The sequence below is a fragment of the Crocodylus siamensis genome, chromosome 3 (genome assembly GCF_052110815.1).
Source record: "Crocodylus siamensis isolate JL-2025a chromosome 3, ASM5211081v1, whole genome shotgun sequence".
NCBI lineage: Eukaryota > Metazoa > Chordata > Crocodylia > Crocodylidae > Crocodylus > Crocodylus siamensis.
The window spans coordinates 132,007,819-132,024,771 of record NC_143397.1 but is presented as its reverse complement, the minus strand read 5'-3'; the positions used below and the strand labels follow the sequence as shown (position 1 = coordinate 132,024,771).

Below are 16,953 nucleotides of genomic sequence, written 5' to 3'. Positions count from 1 at the left end.
GCTGCTGCAACCTGGCTCAGCGTCCTGTGAAGGGACTGGCTGGGGCATGAAGGTGCTCTGGTGTGTGGCTAGCCAGAAGGCAGCCCCCTCACTGAAGCATCCTCATGCCCCAGCCAGCCCGTCCAGAGTCTACAGAAGTATTGCTGTGGAGTAAAAAACTCCACAGCAGGATACTACTTGTAAATAATTAGTTTACTCCTGCTGAATAGCACTGCATGTGCAGACGTGAGCTGTTTACTGAGGAGCTAATCAACTCAGCAGTAAACATCTCATGTAGACGCATCCCATCCAACTCAGATACCACTATAGTCCAATGCTAAAGGAAGTTAAAGACTTAAGAAAAATATTTATGATTTCACTGAAAGTTCAAACAGAAGATGAAACTAAGACAAAGTCTAAGCGGAAAGTCTTCAGTAAACTATATATTTTGAACTTGACTAGCAAGAGAGCAGAACATTTCTAGCATGTTGTTTTTTTATTATGGCTGTCTGTTATTTGTATTACAGTAAAGACAACATTCCCCAACAGAGGCTAGAACTGCAGTGTGCAACAATGACAGGTTTTTAAACTTAATGATCTTGTCTTTCCAATGTTCTCTTTCTAGTCTCCTTTGAGATTAAAATGTGCAGACTTAAGGACCAAAGAACCTGTTCTTGCAAGGTCCTAAGTGCACCCCAATTTCAACAGCAGTCAGAGTCACTTACTGTATAAGATTTATAACATTTTGATTGGCTATGAAATTTACAGTACCAGGCAAAACCCCAGCCATTTCCTTACATCAATGTGAATAATAACTTATATTACTTAAGGGCTGGAAGCAGTTGGATTTTTGTGCAATGATCAAGGGGTGAATGTGGTCTTCAGTATTCAAAGTAAATTTTTTTTTGTTTATTTTTCTTTTTTCACAGGGTAAGAGTTCAGCTGCTATCTCCAGTTACTCATCATTGAAGACAGCAGTCTATCAACCTCATCTAGATTCAACTCATACAGTGGTGCATCCCAACATTTAGTCAGTTAAGGACCAAGTTACAGCTTCCCTAGAATAGTGTACTACCAGGGGAAGAAGAGGCAGGAGGCAGTGTCTGAGGAAGTGAAGTCAAAATGTGGAGTTTGCTGTGATCTTTTTGGGTAAAGGGGCAATGCATGCTAGCATTCATCTCTCTAGGAGAGACAAGGATGGGCAAAGCATAAGCCCCATGCCTATGTCTCTTTGCATGGGAGGTACATTTTGCCCTTTCCCCCACCAAATCCCGTGCTCCAGACACAGTTGACTCCCCACAGTGACTGAAGCACTGACCGTACCTCTCCGCGGTCCTGGAGACTTTGAGATACCCTGAATTTCTATGTTGTTCTCCACTCTGTCATTGTTCCAGTTTCTCCAGGACTGCCAAGCTGACTCTGTTACCTCTAAAGAGATCGCCCCACCAGGCTGCGTTGTGTCATGATGCAGGAAGGGCTGGGGAGCAGACTGACTCTGGCACAAAATGGGGCTGACACGGTTACCGGAAGGAAACCCAGCAGAGGCCTTCCCCGTTTGACAGCAGCATAGGAACATAAGGCAGCTCTTGGAGGGGCTTCTGATGGGAGGAGGAGCCATCCTGCCTTGACGTGGCAGGACAGGCGGGTGTTTTTGGAGGGTGTATGCGGGGCCGTGGCTACGTGGCTCAACTGTCACAGTCTAGAATGCTGGATCTAGGGGTCGGGGTCTAGGAGGGCCCGGCTAGATGCAGCGTAGGGCAGCTCAGCCAACTAGGCTTCAAAATGGAGGTAGAGAACAGGGTTGGGGGAACGATGGGTCCCCTGCACCCAAGGAGAGCCAGAAAAAAAGAGAAGAAAGATAAAACAGGTGGAAGGGCAGGAAATGGTTATCATCAAGCTGTTATGAATGGTTGGCCTGATGCTTAGATAGGAAGTTAACAACAAAGGGATACAAGATGAATGGTTGATGAGGCTTTGTAAAAATCCAGGGAGATTTTCACTTCTATCCCAGCACAGTGAATCCAGTTCAAGTCAATACTCACTAAAAGGTGATGCTACCTGATGACTTGCAGCAATTTATGTGAAACTACTTTGGTGGTCTTGGCCTGGTTTTGCATGAGAAGGGTGGGGAAAGGACTCCTCATAAATACTTATTTGCATTGCTTCAATGTCTGCAGCCATCCACTGCAGCGCATTCCTTTTCACATGAAAGAGAAATGATCTGTCCAACTTACACAGGATGGTTATAGTTGACCTAGAATTTGAAGCATTTCTCAAATTCTTGTCCAGTGCCTGAACAACAAGACCACTTCTCTTGTTTGTGTGTTTGGAAAGTGCCTGGTGCACTTCTAACAGTTTATATAAAACACAATATATTGAAGCTGGGCTTATGCGACTCTTTACTAATAACAACAGTGCTCCTCTTCAACTCTTGCCAGGTTCCCTGGTGAGGAGGAGAATGGGTGTTAGCAGCTGAGGTTTGATACAGCCAACCATGGTAGGAGCAGGTAAACTAGAACCTTAAGGCAGCCAGCAGGAAATAGTCTGCTCTAAACGACAACGGCTCTGTAGCCAGCTCATCTGTCCTGTACCAAACATATCTTGATGCAAAAGAAAATGTGGTAAATCCCTAGATGGAGGTCTGTGCCCCAACTACAGACCTGTAACTGTGGTTATGACAGTATTTTCAATGTATCACCATGTCCAGGTCACACCTGTTTTTTTGCTCTTCCTTCTGTAATCGGTTACCAGATAATTACATGGGGACCCTATAAGTAAGCAAACAAAGAAAGAATCTTAACTCCCTTAGTATTTCTTTGAATACTAAGAGGAGTACAAGAACAGAGTTCTCCCACTGTGGGGAGAAAAGGTAGGTTTACTGTGGAAGATTATTTGAAGGAACTGAATAGATGAGAAAGAAGGAGGACAGGAGGAAGGCAGGAGCAAAGACTGGAAGAGACACATGGAAGAGAATAAGGAAAACTTGGGCTGTGCAGTACACATGGGCTGTGTTTAAATAAGAGAAATTGTATTAATGTAAGGAATGCTCTTCCACCATTGCAATCACCTAACATAGACATTTTGCTTTGATACAAAATACAGATTATGGTGATGGTTAATCTGGTTAATCCATTTCCAGAGTTAACACACACCAGTGTAAAATCTAGTTTTGGGTTTATGCAGTAAGTAGTATATTAGGGTTTTGCAAGTATATGACCATGTCAATGCAGTTACACCAGTGCAAGTTTCTCTAGTGCAGTTTCTCTTGTGCAGTCAGGACCTTCTTTTTGTTTAGTGATGTTAAATTATGAAGTGAAGTTTAGAATTCAATCTCTTTCCCATTTCAAGTACACATGATACTTTAGTCCATGTGTAGTCGAAACAACAAGCATGTGTGCATGACACTTTAAAGCTGGCTAAATGCTGTTGCACCACTCTAATGGTGTCAGTGTTTGCATATTGCGCATTAATTACAGCCGCTGCAGCAAATTCGGCAGCATAATGCACCTTAAATGACTTGGGGCGCAGCAAACAAACTTCTCCGAGGAGTTTTAGTTTCCTGTCCTACTAGCTGTGGAGCAAAGCACCGGGCTCTGTGCAGCTCAGGCGCTCTGCAAGAAGCCCTACAGGCAATGTGGCAGCAGCCTAGGAAGACAGGCTCCACCCAAGAGAGGAAAAAAAAGTGGTGAGCCTGATCTTTATTTTCCACCCCCAGAGCCTGCCTGCCTGAGCTGCATGGTGGCCTGGTGTTTCCCTCTGCAGCTGTGGTGCCCTCCAGGACCTCCTGAGCCCGGTGCCTGCGGGCAGGTGCTGCGTGTCGGGGGGCGAGGCTGCTGCTGCCATGGAGGGAAGCACCAGCCCCCGCTACAGCTCAGGGATTGCTCTGCCTGCTGGCAGCTCATCCTCCCCTCCCCACTGCCAGAGAGGCAGGTACGTTGGGTGTGTTCATGACATGGGGGTTTAAAGGGCCCTATATTGAAGCAGTGTTTTTAAAAACCCACCGCTTTGATTTAGGGCCCCCGTTTCATCTACACATGCCCTTAGAGTACAGACTTCTATTCCACATTTAAATGCTCCTGCTCCAGGTTTGAGCCATTTTGTTTGATGGAGAGAACCTGCAGGCTACTTCTGCATCACATTTCTAAGGAATCAATCTGATGTATCCTAATCATAAGGGAGATGATTTAGCTATCCGTTTTTTAAAAGAAGGTCCTTTAAACAGATTACTCCTCATGACAATTTTTGATAATACAAGTGTTATGAAGATATGACTTTAGGGAACAATGGATTTTGAATGATTTGCTAGAAAGGGGGAAAAATCATTATCTAAGACTTGGTATTTGGATGCTTAAAATACCTTTACGAGTTTAATCTTCAAAATGTTTGCTGCACATCATTGTGCTCACAACGTGAAATACATTGATATTCAAACCAAACATCCTGAAACAAACCCTACCAGAAGCATTAACTATGCTCCAGTGAGTATGCTGGCGCACTTTAATATTCCAGGTCAATGGAGCTTATTCTGAGCAAAACATCTGGAGCATTGTAAATCTAATATTTTTTTAACCTGTGCTTTAGTTTTTACCACACTTTTTTATGATCCTTTTTAATTACAAAAGCTAAACTAATTATATTTTACAAAAGTAGCTGTGGTATTTGTTCCTGGACTAACTGAGCTATTTGTTTTCAGCTTTTTCCTTTTTTCCCCCATTCACCTGCTTTAGCTTCTCAGGACTCAACACTGAAATCCTAACCCAGGCCACTTTCCCTCTGCTTTCATGGACTTTGTCTGAATTTGTGCTACAGGACTGTGGTCTCAGTTAGTGAGGTTTGAAATTAATGTATAGCCTACCCTGATTTTTTTTCTGATAGATACAACTTCAGGTGATTTAATATTGCACATTAAGCATTTAATATACAAAATATAAGGTCAGATTCAGAGCTGTTATAAGAAGATGCAACTTCATTTAAAATGTGTCCCTTTGCCTTTTTAAATAGGCTCATTGACACTGGAGGAGGAATGGAGCTTTGAACTAAAACTAAGTAATGAACAAATATCTATTCAAGTAAACTTGTTTGAATTAGTCAGAGTAGTTCACAGAGTGATCTGACTGGGATCTTAACCCTTTCTTATAGAATTTCAACATTTTCCACTTTTGGTCATGGCAAAGTATAAGCATTTTAGGGTCATCTAGATCCAAGAGTTTAGAAGAATACGAAGCCAAATCATTCACAAAAAGAAAACCAGATATATTCCATATCTCAAAAATTACTGTAATGTCTCCAGGTCTTTCTTACACAAGATCCTAGCCAGACTTACTTCTCTTAGTAATTTTTGCAATATATACACTAGAGAATGTTCCCAGCATGGTCTTCTCTGAAAGGAACAGGACTCTACTACAAGCTGGTTCTCCTGTTATCTGAGTTTTGCCTTGTCCTAAGATAAAAAAATAACTGCTTATGCAAGTCAATGCTCAGTTTCCTGTAAATAGAATTAAACTCACAACATGTTCACCTAGATGCAAATACATACAAGCATTATTGTACAGTTGCTCTGTATTGCTTAAAAAAAAAGTGTGTATGTAAACTATAAATGCAGTGGCATAACTGCAATTTTCAAATAAACCAAGTTACAATCCAATTAGCCAAGTTCAGTTTAACCTGCATGAAGGGAAAGCTAGATTTCAAAAGAATAAATTACCTTATGAATGCCTTTCATTCAACATTCTTTCCTGCCATGGCAGGGGGTCGGACTTGATGATCTGCTCAGGTCCCTTCTGACCTTACCAACTATGAAACATTTTTGCTGTTACAAATATTTTAAGATTGGAGGATCAAGGACCAGTAGACCATACAACAGGCTGATATGTTGGGATGAATGCAACAAACACTGATCTATAATGCAATGGAAATTCTTTAATATTTAGACCTTGAAAAGGAACAAGGGAAGGATAAAAATAAATTACTGTATTAGTTTGATTTTTTTAAAGTTGAGAACTTAATGCAGAGGATCAATAAGTTACTGGTAATAATAAAAATTAGTCGAAACATGATGTTATTTAAACAGAACAGGAGTTCTGGATAGGCAAATATCAAGAGTCTTTGTAGGACCAGAGTAAAGTCAGAATGCAACAGAAACGCCATGCTTCTGTTAGGTGTGCAGGAAACCCTCAAAGCCTCCCATGCACTCCATAGCACTTATATGCCTTCATACAGAGCTTCCTTCATCTGAACATGCAGATGGAGTGTAGCAGCACATATCCATTGGGTAAAAGCACAGCGCAGGTCCATGCAAACTAAGCTCTGCAGAGGGAGAAGTAATAGACCACTGATGGGATTTCCAATGACTTCCAAGAGGGATAAGCAGAACTATCAGCTAGGGGAGATGGATGACATTTATATCACCAGCAGTGTGCTGCTGTAACTCTGGAACAAGCAACAAAAACAACTGAACAAAACACTTCAGAGTCCCAGATGCTTACCACAAAGAGCGTACACACTCACATGGCCTCCTGTTAAGTACCTCCCATGCACATGCCTGTCTCCTCTCACTTTATGTTCCTGTCCTTTAAAAATCTGTGATAAGAGGAGGCTGGGCTGATAAGGGTGGAGTGGGGCTCGTGGAGCACTTTTTTTCCTTCTGTAAACACTGAACCTGCTGTTAGGTACTTCTGACTATTGCCACTACCTGCCATTAGTTGGCAGGGATCTCTGGAAGAGTAGCACCTCACAGACTCCTAATGAGAGTTCTGTCCTGAAAACTCTGCCCATCAGATAGCCCTCTCCTGGGTGCGCAGGAGTGTGTTTAATTCAGATTGCAATAGTGTAATTATGTGGGTGGAAAGGCTAGGATGGGGGTAGCTATCTTGGTCACCACCTGTGGAGAGGGAGAGGGGGTTAAAAAATAGCCAAGAACACAGTGGCAGTTAATTATGCCACTGAGATTGGCACCACAGCAGCTGGCACTGCCCCAGGCATTGCATGGCTACTGGGAGCATGGAGCTGTCCAGCTACACCTGTCAGATTGTGTGCTCATTTCCAGACATAGCCTGGTATTTGCTTTAATTTGGACATCCAACTCTAGGAAAAAACCAGGATGGATTTTAATAAAACAAGGCAATATATTAGCAGTTACAGGAACTTGGCAAATGAACGTAGGTTTTGTAGGTTGCTATCTCAATCTGTAAGTAATAATTTCTATGAGAATTTGAAAATCATTTAATTCTTCACACATGAAAACAAGCTGTGTGTATAAGCAGAATCCCATTATCAAACTTCTAAAATAAAAGGATTTTTTCTGAAGGTAAGATGCACATTTTCCCCTTAAACAGAAAGAAAAAAAATGTATTGCAGTTATTTTTTAAAATATATAAAGGCTAGTAATTTTTTCAGATATAGAGCCAGAGGGCCAAATTCATTATTGGAGTAAGCAAGTGCATCCACACTATTTATGTTCCTATTTAGGGCATGTACAGGCATTCAGGGAGCCTATACATGAGCAGTGAGGCTGCTCTAGTGTGCTGTAATAACAGTGCACCAGAGCAGACTCAATTAATCGAGCCTGCTGGAGCATGTAATTACTGCTCTCCAGCAGCCTCCAGTGTCTTGTGTATAAGCATCCCTGCACTTCAAAATGGTGGCAGGGTGCTTTAGCTAAAGCTTGTTCAGTGAGCTTTAGTTAAAGAGCCTCCACTGCCATTTTGAAGTGCAGGGACGCTGATACATGAGAAGCTCCAGGCACTTTAATTAGAGCGGCTCTTGGAACCACTCTAATTAAAGCATCCCCTCCCCGAGCACATGAATAAACACCCTTACTTTCTTCTAGAAAAGTTGCTTCTTTCCCCTGAGAAACCACTAGTATACAAATGCTCAGGATTTTTCTCCAGAGCAAAAGTGGCAATCAGGGAGAAAAATAACTTGGGAACAACCAGGGTTAAATAGCTCCTGGGAGAATGTCTGTACACATTCTCTTTTGAGAGAAGCCACAACATAGTCCTCCAGCATCCCAGGGTACTTTGCTCCTGCCCACCCCCAGGAAGACAGTGTGCCACTTGCTGGACTCTACTACTTCATCCAAGCAGGGAGCAGAACACAGTCCTTTCACGATCCCCACATCATGTTGCAGGGAGATGTAAGCTCATCCTGAGCAGTCTGGATCAACCAATCAGGGGTGCCCTGGGTACTACTGCATCTGTCTCCAGATGGACTAAGAGAGCCTGTAGAGCACACAGATGTATGCTCAAGGCCCCCTGGCTGTGCAGTGTCACCACTGCAAGCTCTGCTCTTCAGGGATTTCACATCTGAATATCTGTTATGGTATCTCCAGGTAAGTTTTTCTACCAGGAAAACAAATCCAGAAGAATTCTTCCAGAACATTTGAGCATGTGTATGCAGCCATAATCTGATCATCCCAGAAGTAAACAGAGTTGCATCCTTGTAAAACTTCGAGGGACTTTGTCCATAAATTTATCTCACATACACCAAAATGGTGCTTGCTGTGCTTACTAACACTAGGTAGAACCTCACTTGGAAGTATATAGTGTTATTTTTTGTATTTTAATAGGACTTACAGAAAGGATAGCAGAATGGGTGCCCAGCAAGTTAAGGTTTTCACATGCTAATGATTTTCATTGATGGCTGTGTCATGTCATTCTTATGTTATACACTGCATTATTCCATGGCAGTACCCTGTGAATTCAGTGGAAATATTTGTGAGGAAAGCCACATCTTCAATGGAAGCAAGGATGCCAGAATCTGGTTCTTAAGGTTTTCTTAGAAGATACAGACTTGCACTTCTTCAATGATGCTTTAATAAGTAAAATATGCAAACAGCAAGTGTGCAAGCCATTTATGATTACAGATTAAGCTGCAGAGATAAATGCAAGGCCACTGGAAATCTATTATTAGTAATAATTGTATTTCATGAACCCCAGGAGGTCTCAGTCTCTAGGCATAGTAAAAGCACATGGTAAGAGATAGTGATTGCTTCCCTCCAATGAATCCAGCCAGCTCTGCTTAGATAAGGTGTGGAAGGTGGGGAACACCATGTCTCAGTATTCTCCCAGTTTACTCTGGAAGAGATGCGGTGAGGGATGGCAAGGAGAGAAGAGCTCCAGAGAAGACCATTCTCAGGACCCTACCTGAGCCTCAATGGTGTGTGGATCGGTGCATGGCACTCAGGCTCTGTGAGCTGCTCAAGGTGGCTTGAGCCTGTGAACCCGGCAAGTAACTGGGTGGGCGGTGCGTGGATTGGCACACAGACAGCCAGTTCTGGGAGCAGCACGAGGCTGCTTGGGCCCCACATGGTGTGCAGGATGGCACAGGGAGGGTTGACGTTGAGAGCAGCTCAAGGCTGTTCAAGTTAGCCCAGGCTCTAGGCCGAATAACTGAAGCCCCACAGTGTGGCTCAGCATTAAACTAAAAGAGCCCCAGTACCTGGAGCAGGGCTCAGGAAAGTGCAGGATCCCCAGCATGAGGCCAGGGAATCAGAGCCAGTAAGGGCTTGGCTCTGGTAGGCACTAGGGGCACCAGGCCATTAAGAGGAGCCAGAGGCACCACTGGAGAGAGGCCCTTGCAGGACTAGCCACCAGGGAATGAGTCTTGGCTGCTTCAGAGTGGGAGCAGGAGTGGGAGTTGCTGGGGAAGTGGGTCCCACAGGGGGAGGTGGGCTTGGGACAGGCGGGTCTGCAGCCTCCAACCTCCTCCATTGTGGGACGGGGCATGCCCACATCCTGGGGCCCTAAAGGGGATGGGCTCCACAGAACACCTTGTGGGGTGTTGAGTGCACCCCCTTATTTTATGATTGATGATTGCTTCGTACTGTAGATGTTAAGGGGGGTTGTATGGGTTTACCTGTCTTCATTACCTATATATGTTTACTGCCTATTATTGGAATATTGCATTATTACCTCAACTTACCTGGTTTTATCTAAGTTGATACTTACGTGTGCTTATTGTGTTGATGCCTTGACTTACCTGTTCCAGAGTGTTAATGTTCATTCTGTGTGGGGGGGAGGGGGAGGAGGTGGTGTTAATTATTGCCTATGCTGTGAATCACCCGGTTTCTGTTTTGCAGTCCCTCAAAGTGGTGCAATGTGTTGAGTACAGGTTATTGTATATGGTGTGACATACTAATTTTACTGTAACTATTTAATGTCTCTTATTCATATTTATTTTTATGTAGCAATACATTTGTATATAGTTAAGCGCTATGTCTCAGCCTGGCTCTATAGGGAAGAGAGGGAACTGCTCCTAGGTAGTAGGCCCCTCTCACAGCACTCTTGCCTGACCACCCCATCCGTTCCACTTGTGGACAGGACATGCCCCTGGGTGTACCCAGGCTACACACCTGAAGAAGCATACATAGCAAAACTGTTCTCAGCACCTAAGACAGTTCTGTAGATGATGATTCCACTGACATAAGCTTCTATTCTCTTGCACAGATCTATGTTTTTCACAGACTTAATGTAGTCCATTTGAAAATGAATACAATATGTGCCTAGCATATCCCTAGGAAGCAGAGTTACTGAGGTATGAAATGTTTTACTCTCATTTCTTCACCCCAGGACTGACTTTCAGTGGCCTCTGCCATTCTGGAAAACTGAAAGATAGCAACCCAGAAATGAAAGCTCAAAGAAAAAGAAATATGTATTTCTTAATGTTAAAAGAAAGAAATCTATTAATTTTCAAATGCATGAGTGGCAGTCAGATCCTCAGAGCTTTCAAGTAAGGTGGATTTAGCAATTTATGTAAATAATCAATGAGTTAAAGATACTTTCTGCTAGATTTAACAGTGGAAGACTTAACAATCCCAAACTACAGAGCAGTGTCTTCTGTGACACATAAGGTGAATGTCCCTCAGTGCAGTATTTCTGGATTTGTGTATTACTTTCACAACTATTTTAAGTGTTTTAGGAACCCAATATTCTTAATGGTGCATATTATGCAATGTTTCTACCCTACCTTCTGGGGGCAAAAACAGAGCTAAACTAGGATGACAATATCTTTCTTCCCTGAAGTAGGATATAAGCCGTGCCCCCAAGTTAATAGTCAAGTAGCTCTGAAAACATATTTCCAACTTATGTTGACATAACAAGGGAGAATGACTTTAACCAACAGCACTTCTGCTATAAATGGCACAGTGCAAGGTGGCCTTAACCTGCCTTGGTGTTCCTATATATAGCTGCTTTTAGCTCCTGGTTTCATTATTGCAAATATTCATTTTTTAAAACTTAAAATGTTTAAAATTTCTCTTAAACGTTGGGATATTAGAAGTTTGGGTTGCACTCTATTCAGGTATAAAGCCAGAACCAGCGACTATAGATTTAGATCCCATTTTTTTAAATAAAAAATATGTGGTCTTCTCCTTAGGTATCTAGCATTTTAGAAAGTTAATATGAAGTTAATTGAATACCTCATGATTTTTAACATGTTCATCCTTACAACATATGAACCTCTAAGGTAAGAAAATACCCATTTTTACAGACAGGAAACTGAGAGACAGCTAGACTCAAGGCTTGTCTTCAGTCAAAAGTCAACTTGGGTATTTGTCCCTAACCAACACCCCTTCATATGGGAAAAAACCCCCCAACACTTTCTGGGTGATCCGCATGTGAAATTAATTTGACAAAGTTCATATTGCACCAGAGTTAATAGCTCCTGGGCGGCACATTTACACGTGCACCTGGGACCACAGCACATTGTGCCAGGTCAGAGCAGCTCCAGCTGGCAGAGGGCCCAGGGGATCAGCCTGCTAGCCTGGGGGCTGCTCTGCCCTGGCTCAATGTGCTGCGGAGGGGCTGGTTGGGACATGAGTGTGCTCCAGTGCCGGGCTAGCCAGCAAGGAAGCCCCCACATTGAAGCACCCTCATGGCCCAGAAACTACATAAGCATTTACGTGTGTATTCCTGTGCATTAAAAAAATTCTGGTGTAGGACAGTACTTGTGTTTACAAGTACTAAGCTATGGCAGAGTTAGTTTTCTGCAAGCAAAAGGGCTGTATGTGTAGATGCTGAGACTTTACTGCAGAGCTAATTTGGCTGCTTCTCAATAAACGTCTTGTGCAGATGTGCCCTATGTGATGGAGAATGTTTTAACTTGAGTTGCTTGGCTCAAGAGGCAATCCTGTCTAAAAATTGAGTTACAACAACTCTTCAGCTCTTAACACAGTAATCCTGTGGTGTGGATGGAAGCTGGAATCACAGAAGTGCCATAGTATATTAGCTGAAAAAGGCAGACAAGCTGTCTTCCAATTCATGGAAAAAATAACCTGTAGAGTAGCTTTGCTTGCTGCAATGCTAAAAACCCTGGGATCTGTTCCCTACAAGTCTTAGCACTGTACACAAATGAGAGCAGAGCTAGTGCTGACACAACTTAAGTGGCTAGATCAATAGGAATAACTGAAGCATAATTAAGTTAACTTTTGAGTAAAGATACACCCTATTTGATTCCCCAAAGGGCATACAAAAAACTTAAAGCTAAAGCCTTCCTCTCCATCTTAGTTCAGTTTATTTGCCTCTTAATACTACTACCAGCTTTTTTGAAGACTTGTTACTACATTTTCTTGGCATTAACAAATATTTGGCAACAAAAAAACCCTGTAAGATAAGGAAGCATGAAGAGATGCAGCTAAGCTTTTTTTTTTCATACACATGTAATAACAAGTTTTATCTAGCCCTGCTACCTGTGATATTGTCCAGAAACAAAATGAACCCTAAGTATATACAGTACAGTCTATTCAAAGAATCATAGAACAGTGAGGCTGGAAGGGACTTCAGAAGTCATCTAAACCAATCCCCTGTTCAGGGCAGGATCATCCCTGTCTAAACCATCCTAGACAAAAGATTGTCTAACTCGGTGTACAACTCATCTAGCCTCAATGGCTGGATAAGTGGCACAGGGTTGGTATGTGGACTGAATCTAGAGTACAGTGCCATTTCACAGGCCAGATCCAGAGTGAGAGGCCGCATCATTTAGCCATGTGGTGGGAATTTGGTGGTGACAGAATTAACTGCTGGGGCTCATGGAGCTTTGGTATCCCATTGCTAAATGTGTAGCCCCACAGACCAGATGGTACAGGTCTGTGCTTCTGTTTTGTACCCTGGTGCTCCCCAAGGTCTGACAATTGTGTGGCAGGCAGCATTAATTAATGCAGCAATTACAGCTGCCATTGTTTGCCATGTAGCCAAATTTCCAGGCCTGTGGGGAGCCCTGCAGACCAGGCAAAACAGCTCCACAGGCTCTGTCTGTCCACATCTTAACCTGCTCTTAAAAATCTTCTAAGGATGAAGATTCCACAATCACTCTACATGTTCAAATGCTTACCTATCCTCATAGTAAAAATATCCAACCTAAATTTCCCTGGCTCCATGTCTTGTCCTGTACAGCCACAGAGAATAATCTATCACCATCCTCTGCCTTTTTGAAGACTATTATCAACCCCTCAGTACTCTGGACTAAATAATCCCAGTTATACCAACTTTTCCTTATACATCAAGGTTTTCTAGACTTCTCAATGTTTTTGTTGCTCTGTATTGGACTCTTTCTAACAGATCTCACCAGTGCTGAATACAGTGAAGGATCTTTCCCTTTACTTTAGTCCCCCACTCTTGTGTAGAGAATGAAAACTGATGTCAGAGCCAACCACAAATTCTGGTGGTTCATTATGATTTTTTCCAGCATTCTTAAGTCTATATTTATACACACCCAGAATGTATATTCTTATTTAAGTAATGGGAGCAGACTTTTAGAGCTTGATCAAATACTTGCTTAAGCCAATGAAAATGCACCTACTAGTTTCAAGAGCCATTGAATGAGACCCTTAATCCTTTTTCTCTTGGCAGCTAGAGGTTTTGCTACAATATGCAGAAGTGTATTTAACACAGCAGCGGGTAATTATTTTGGGCAGAGGACCGCTTACTGAGTTTTGGCAGGCTGTCAAGGGCTGCATGGGTAGCCCCGCCCCTTGGTAGGTGCCTCGCTCCCTGGCCATCATCTTGTGACTGGAAGTTCCTCCCCCTAGCCCCTGACCTTTGCCACCAAAAGTCCTTCCATTTGACCCCAGAAATACTCCTTTCAGCAAGGGGTTTTGCCATTTTGGAACCAGAAAAATACCAAATTATATTCTAAAAAGTGAACATCTAAAGCATTCATTAACTTGATTTCAAAACTATTTTTGTCCTGGTTTACATGTGTTTGTGTAGTGTACATAGAGGTGATTGCACAATAGCTTAAAATGAAGTCTTCCTCTTGTATGTTGTGCGGGGCCAGGTATAGGTTTGTGGGGGGCTGTGGATGTGTGGGTATGTGGGGCATGGGGAGGGTGCTGGTGTTTGTGGGTGTGGATGGGTGTGGGTGTGGGGTGAGGGAGCACGTGGGTGTGTGTGTGGATATGTGGGGTGTGGGTGGGTATGGGCTTTGTGGGGGCTGTGTGTGGTGAGAGCATAACTGGGATGTGTGAGGGGGTGTGGGTGTGGGGGTTTGCATGTATGGCAGTGCGAGGGGTGTGTGGGTGCATGTGTATGGTGGGGTTTGCATATGGGACTCACCTTATGAACACACATATGCATGCACGCACACACGGGCACATGCTCCCATGGTCTGGTGATGCAGCCAGGAGCCACGTGGTGTTGGAGCAGTGTGGGGGCAGGAAGGCAGGGAAATGGCTGGGGGTGGAGCAGGGTTGGGCTGCTGCATCCTGCTAACACCTCCCCAGGGTCCTACTGCCCCTGGTTCCTGTCATCTTTGACAGGCAGCCAGGAGCAGATAAATATTTTCTAAAATTTTTATGGCCTGGTGGGTTGAATCCAGCCTGCAGGCTGTATTTTGCCCATCCCTGGTCTAACTGGATCTCCTTCAGTACCATCAGCATTACAGCTAGAAAAAAAACTGTATTTCTTTTTAATATGAAGCAAGCATCAATGCAAATGAATTCCCTATGTATTTGGAGTGAACTCTGGATTCTCTTTTTGAGACTGACAGGGGGTAGGAGAGTCACAGGGACAATATGTTCACTCTCTAAGCATTGGAAAATGCATTTTTTGGGTAATCTAAAATGGGTAGCTGTAAAGTGATACTACAGTATCAGAAGAAGATGCAGCTATTTTTCAGTCTCAGAAAAACTACAAATACCCCACGGTGACTTCTGAAATGGAATGGCAACAGAATAGGAAACAAAGTCAAAGGATTATTTCCTTTCTCTCCCATAATCCTAACCTGACTGACCAATGGTATGCTACAACCTTCTGCTCCATGCCTGACTGCATATGATGAAAGGACACCTGGATCAACTTACCTACGTCCCTCTCCAGCTTATACCCTATAGATGCAGCCATTCTCGTTAGATCTCTGCTACCCATCAGTATCAAGCTCAGTGCAGAATGGAATCTCCCATTCTCAAGGGCTACTACCATTCCACTTTGCAACATGAGCTATAATTAGGTATCATTTCCAGTGAGTTGGCAATTATTATATACAGATGCTGTGAGCACAGCAAAGGCACAGCCCCTGTGTTCTCATGTAAACTGGAACACCCACACAACATAGAAAGATAGTGTGATAAGCAGACACATGCTTTTTGTTTGCTGATGACACAACTTGCCTATACGTAAGTCTTTTTTGTTTTTTTCTTTAAGGAGAGGAAAATGAGTCGCATGCAAACTTTTAGTTTGAACTGGACAAGGTTTCTCATTTCGCTATCACATTTAATCTCTGAGGTTTTGACATGCTGAAAGTTACTCTTTATTAGAGCACATAATTGGATAGACACTTCAAAATAATTTCACTTTCCTAATGGAATGTCACTAGGTTGTGATTTATCTCCCTGTCCCTTGAGGTCTGAAAGAATTTAAAATAACAAGGCAATGAAGAAAATGTTAAGGCTTAAATTCCCATGTGACCAGCAATTCTGGGCGCACAGTTTTAGTTACCTTAAAGATTTAAGGTTCATTCCTGAAAATGATGTCCTTTTAAGGTGCCTCAAGCTAAGCACCCCAAAATCCCTGTAATGTTAGGCATAAAACAGAACCAAACATTCCAATTTAGTCATTAAAAATATTTTTCAGTTGAATTGTGCAAGTTTGAATCATATTAGTAACGTCAGAATGACGCCTTTCATTCAGCTGAGCATGCTTCTGGACACATGGACCAACAAGAAGCAGAAGTAACATGCGGCATAGAGTGGTTGTATCAATGCTCAGTCTCTTTTCTAATAACAGTAACTTCTAAGCAGGAGAGCTTAGTTACAGAGAAGACTGTAACCAGGCCAGTGTAACAGCATTCTCCGCTAGAAAACAGCAACATTGTTTAAGAAACATTCAAAAGCATCTGAATGATATTTCTGCCCATAAAAATGCCTCCATCCCTATCTGACTACCTCCAGCTCAATACAATGCTATGCTTCTTTCCCAAAAGGAACCTGTTCAGAAATTCATCTTATTTGTAAAGTAGCCACGTCTGATCTACAAACTCAGTTACATAATTACCCAAATAGAAATTAAAGATTTTGGTTTCCGGGCACAAAAAGGATCTTGGCTTGAAAAATAAAACCAAATATTTTGCTTGATGTCATTACTGCATCAATAAGACCTCTTTCAGCTGAAGTCAGGGCCTGAATTCACTAAACGTAAAAAAATCAAATCAAATCCAAAAGCTATTCTTTTGACTCCCAGATATAACATATGTATAGTTAGATAGAGATCAATATTTATTGTGTCTCTTTGCCTCTGTTATGGAGTTTACAGTCTTATAAAAGTTTACTTGCTAGCTTATGGAATTGGTAAATAGATTATGATGCCTTGCATTTCTCAATTGGTGATTCAAATACAGTAGTGCCGAGTGGAGCGACCCAAAGTTGTTACTTTTGAATCAGTGTTTGCTCTCCTGTAGCATATGAAATTCTCATCTCAGTCCAATTCTTAGCAGGCATCTGTGAGCATTACTAATCTGCATGTTTAGCCAAAAGTTGAGACTCCT

General features: G+C 42.6%; 1 protein-coding gene across 2 annotated transcripts in view; it reads right to left on the bottom strand.

Annotated features, from left to right (window-relative positions):
* PHACTR1 (phosphatase and actin regulator 1) overlaps positions 1 to 16,953 on the bottom strand; it is a 470,686-nt gene that overhangs the window by 240,633 nt on the left and 213,100 nt on the right. The window lies entirely within an intron of this gene.